The sequence below is a fragment of the Dipodomys spectabilis genome, unplaced genomic scaffold, assembly GCF_019054845.1.
Source record: "Dipodomys spectabilis isolate Male_0828 unplaced genomic scaffold, ASM1905484v1 ptg001025l, whole genome shotgun sequence".
Taxonomy (NCBI): Eukaryota; Metazoa; Chordata; class Mammalia; order Rodentia; family Heteromyidae; genus Dipodomys; species Dipodomys spectabilis.
In genome coordinates, this window is record NW_024871702.1 from 1 (window position 1) to 5,221 (window position 5,221).

The 5,221-nt window shown below is 32.5% G+C and overlaps 1 pseudogene; it reads left to right on the forward strand.

Annotated features, from left to right (window-relative positions):
* Positions 1 to 3,969: 3,969 nt before the first annotated feature.
* Positions 3,970 to 4,066, forward strand: LOC122102932 (annotated as a pseudogene).
* The last annotated feature ends 1,155 nt before the right edge of the window (positions 4,067 to 5,221 follow it).

Below are 5,221 nucleotides of genomic sequence, written 5' to 3' on the forward strand. Positions count from 1 at the left end.
CAGACACTTTCTACCAAGGTATGGGTGATTTAACTCTATTCTCCTCCATACATCTTGGTCAACAAATGCAAGACCAAGAGAAAAATAATCTATTGAAATAATTTTGCATAGAATAACTTCACTGTTCCTGATATGGTATCTAAGGTGAATCTTAAGAGAGAAGATAAAAGTGCAGTATTTTTTTGTTTCCTCTAAGCATCTTGTTAGCAAAATATATTTTTGAGGTTAGACAATTCTGATTGAACCAACAAGTGATGTAGTACTTTTTATTGTGGGCACTTTAGACAGAAGAAGTCTTTCAAGGTAAAAGAAAAAAAAATACAGGCAAATATTTGTGATCACAGCCTCTTGGACGGTTTTCTGGAGACAAAGTTTAGCATTAGATTTCTCCTCATTAACATAGATGTTGTTTCATGGCAACCAAATGCAAGAGGGAAGTTCAATGGACTCACTTGGCCAATTAAACAGCATGAAAGAAGAAAATGACAAATAATATTTAATGAAATAATTTTGACCAATTACTTTGTCAGAAGAAAAAGGAAAAATATAATTCAAAATCAATTAACTTAAAAGTATGAAGAAAGAGTAGTGAAGAGAGATTAGAGAAAATATAGAGGACTGTTTTCTCTCCAGTGGAGTAATGGGTTCTTATCTTGTTTCTTCCATCCTACCTCACAAGCTACCAAGTGTGTCTTAGGACTGGATTATCCAGTTCAGACCGAAAACTCATAGAAGAAAGATACTGTTTAGAGCAGATGTAGGTGATTTATAACCTTAGACAATCTATTTAATTCTGTTCAAAATTCTCCCCTATCCCAAACTTCCCTTTTTGAACAGCTTTGTTTGCTTTTCCCAAGACTGCCCTTCATTCACTGATTCAAATTTTGAGAGGTCATATTCATACTCTCTAGAGATTGCTGTTTGGTTGTGATTTTTGTGTGTTTTTGTTTCTTGTGTTTTTTAACTGAATTTTAAAAGGTTGTGCAATTGTGTTACAATTAAATATATCCATCTAATTGTCCAATGATCCTAGATCAGAGTCACTCCTTCCATCATTCTCAACCAACCCTTTCTCCAAGATTTATTTCTAATTTACCACTTCCTTCATCATATGTGTACATTAAGTATTCTAACTGTACTTGCCCCTTGTTCATTTTGCATTCATTCTATGTCTTTTCTATAATTCCTCTCTGGTTTCAACTTCCTGATAGTCATTCTGTTAAACTATCTGTTAATACTTTGAAAGGTTTATATACATTCCATGGAGTCTCAATCCTGCATATTCTTGAACTGATGTCAGCTTATATTTCCATAATTCATTCATCTGCAGCAACAATTTGCAAGACTGGAGACGTGAAGCACCTAAACATGATTTTATTCTCACCCATTTGGAAGATTAATCTTTAGTCAAAAAGAAAGTTAAAAAATAGTTTAGAATGTATTCCTAACTATGAATTTTTATAAATGGCTTTGTACAATGGTGTGATTCTTTTATTTTACATGGAATAATATTTTCTACTACCCATAAGTTTTGGAAAAAGAAGAAAATTGAATTTATTCCTAGAGAGGAATATGATAGAAATAGAAGACAGATATTATGTTTGTCATATCTCTGATGAGTACCCATATTCAAGACTTAAAGTCATATTTCTTACTATGTTAGACAGAGGGAAAACATAAAATAACATATGATAAGGCAACTATTTGTGATTTTTAAAAAATGTACCTTAATAAATGATGAAATTTATTAGGTAACGTTTGGGTTTGAAATTTAGGAGGCTGATCCATTTAACACACTTCTGGAAGGCTGTTACTGAAAAACACAAATTGTGGGTGGTACTATTTCTACACTTTAATGAATGGTTGAACATGTTTGGCATTAGTGCTGTGTAAAAAACTCAACTCTATTGTAACTTGCTCCCTATACTTGTAAAACTTGTAATGTCACTATCACCAACTTGTCTAATGTTATTTTGGCGAATGTGATTTCAAAAAGTTTATTTGAAAAGGAATACACTTTCAGGAGATTAAATGTAGATTATCATTGGTTTGAGAGCGACATTTTTATACCACAGAAACATGTTTTACTGAAGTCTCAGTGTTTTGAAGCACTCTTTAGTGCTTCCAATGTTTTTCTGAATTACATTTGAGCTCTAAGTCAAGATTTCAGGGCTTTGGTAGACCAATTATTGATCTATCCTCCCAGGAACTATTTTTTGGCCCACTTATGTTGGAATAAAATCTTTCGTTAATAATAGGTGAGGGGTATTAAAAATAATCTTATGACACTTTGTGAACTAGTTCACTCATATGGGCTGGTCATCTGTAAGTTGAATGTTTAAATTACAGTACTTTCTCTCAAATTTTGCGATCTCATCCTTCATTTTAAGTAGCCTTGTATTTCACAATTGCTTACTGCTAATTCCTGCATCTCAAGGAATTGGGGCCCTGAAATATAGGAAATGCGAAATTGAGATGGGTCTTTGTGTTGATTACTTTGTGTTGATATGTTGCATGGGCTTTGGTGAGAAGTTTTGCCCCTGTTATCTGATGATGCAGGTAACTGGGACCTGGGTTCCTAGGATGCATGGGTATTGCAGAAGAATAATATTTTTTAGACATCTTAGCAAAATTTGGGCGTAATCAGTAGGAATGCTTCAGAAATATGGAGTAAAACAGTTTAGGACAAGCGAGTTAAAAGAATAAACAGCAGCAGAGTAAAATCCATTATTGATTAGAGGAAAGCATTGTTTTTTTACCATGTGGATTCAGAAGACAAAGAACAGTTAGAATGTATCACAAGTTTATACTAAAAACATTGCATTGATACTTTTTATAGTCTAATATATATTTTAAACCTAATTATTTATATTCCAATCCTATTTATTGGAATAAATAAATATCAATTTATTTGTCAAATTATCAACTAATTCTAGTAAGTTTCATTGTGTGAAATATAAAATCAGCACATATAAATAAAAATATATAACTATATATAATATAATTAAAAGGCTCACGTTTTGTATTGTTCTGTTGTAGTTACTGTACTAAAGGCAACTCTGTTTTAAAGTATTATTCCATTATCTCTACCTCAGTGTTTGATAGAGTTAGACCTAAAGATTTACCATTTGTAGATTTACAGCATGGAGGCAAGAGGAAAGACTGTGATTAAAACATTATCAATTTAATGCCTAATAACGAGGAGAAACATATGCACTTCTCCTGCAACTATGAAAATATTGGGTGATAAAAAGGCAGTAGTGTAAGTTCCTGCCTGGTTGGATGGTAGACAGGCCAGGACATTAAGTAATCATGCATATGAACAATTTTTTTCACCTTCTTGGCGTTAGCTACTTTTGAAATGGAAGGTATAATAAACAATTATATTTTGATAAAATACCTTCTAGTCTGAACAGTTCTGTTTGAACTGTTCATCTCTCTATGATCCCTTGTAATCAAGATTAGTTTTCTTCTAGTAAGACAATGTATGCTGTCAGAGTAAGATATTCTGGTTGGGCTGTTCCCACATGGAAGAAGTGTAAAGGCTCAGGTAGACATTTGTTCCTGTAACACCTCATTTGGGAAAATGTCAGCTTAAGAATTTTAGAAGTAGCTCTTAAGCTCTCTAAGAAGTAGCTCTTACTTTGAATCCATTAGGTCCGCAAAGCAAATTCAGTTGAATAAATAAGTATTTAAAAAAGCCATCACCTTTGGACCTATCTATAAATAATTGAGAGTATGATCAAATTCCAAATAAAAAGACTTAAGATAGTCATTGACAAAAAAAATTTTGCAAATGTGAGCAATCGACTGATAAATATAAATTTTCCACTATTCACAGAATTTTAGGGAAATAAGATCGATAGCTTTGTTAGGAACAATAAAGTTTCCTTGTTACAAGTATCCACCCATAGATATAAACCTGTATAAAGATTGCATGATTAACTACTTAAATTTAGAGGATACTACATGCTTCAGCAGCACGTATACTCAAATTACAATACAGAGATTAACATGGCACTTGCACAAGGATAATATGAAAATTTGAGAAGTATTCCATATTTTTCATTCTTCAGATACAAGAAATGAAAAACAGTTATTAAAAAGTTGATTACAAAATTACAAGTGTAACAACACACGTAATTCATATAATTTATTTCAACATCAGTGTATTAAATCTTCACCTCAGAAAGGCGTTTTCATAGCATTAACTTTACAAATATTTTCAAATTAGACATTGTCATTTTATCCCAAATAAAAATAATATTAGGTCCTAGAAAAAAAGGAAGCAAACTGTTTCTATATGGAATGCAATCGGAAAGGACACATTAATGAACCTATATATTATAAAATAATATAGAATTCAAAGTATATCAAGGAGAAAATAAAATAAGTTATGAACATTTTGCAAACATAGAATATAGAATATTTTAAAATATATTTTTCAGACAAGCACAAGAAATATTTTAGTTTCTGTACTACTCATTTCAACAGATAAATTAAAATTATTTCTGATTAAAAAATCACAAACTCTGAGGAAATTATTATATATGTATACAAAAACTATTGAATACATTTTGACATCCAAGGCAGGCAATTCACTTGGAAGAATTCCGCGGAATCCATGAATTTTTACAGTAAAATACTGGTGCTGCCAGGCATTGGTGGCTCATGCCTATAATCCTAGCTACACAGGAGGCTGAGATCTGAGGATCATGGTTCAAAGCCAGCCTGGGAAGGAAAGTCTGTGGTACACTTATCTCAAATAAACCACTAGAAAACTGGAAGTGGAGCTGTGTCTCAAGTGGTAGAGCACTAACCTTGAGCTGAAGAGCACAGGGATAGCTCCCAGGCTCAGAGTTCAAGCCCCATGACCAACCAAAAAATATATATATTGCTTTTATTTGGATTGTGAAAATATTTTGTAGGGACACAAAAGATGGACTTGCATTTTTGAAATTGAAGAAACTTAACCCGACCATTAGGACTTCAGTGAACAATTTGTATAGCCTATCACAACTTCATAGAGGTAGTGATACATAGTTATCCTTTTGGCAATATCAAATACGGTTTCTTCTATGTTGTTCTTCAGGCCTGGTTTTATATAATGGTTCAACAGAAGGTGATTCAGCGTATCTTTGTTATCTCAATTCTCAGCAGCAAGATGTAAAGGTGTCAAAAAATTCTTTAGTTTGGGGAAGTGGCACTGTGGCTCAAGCAG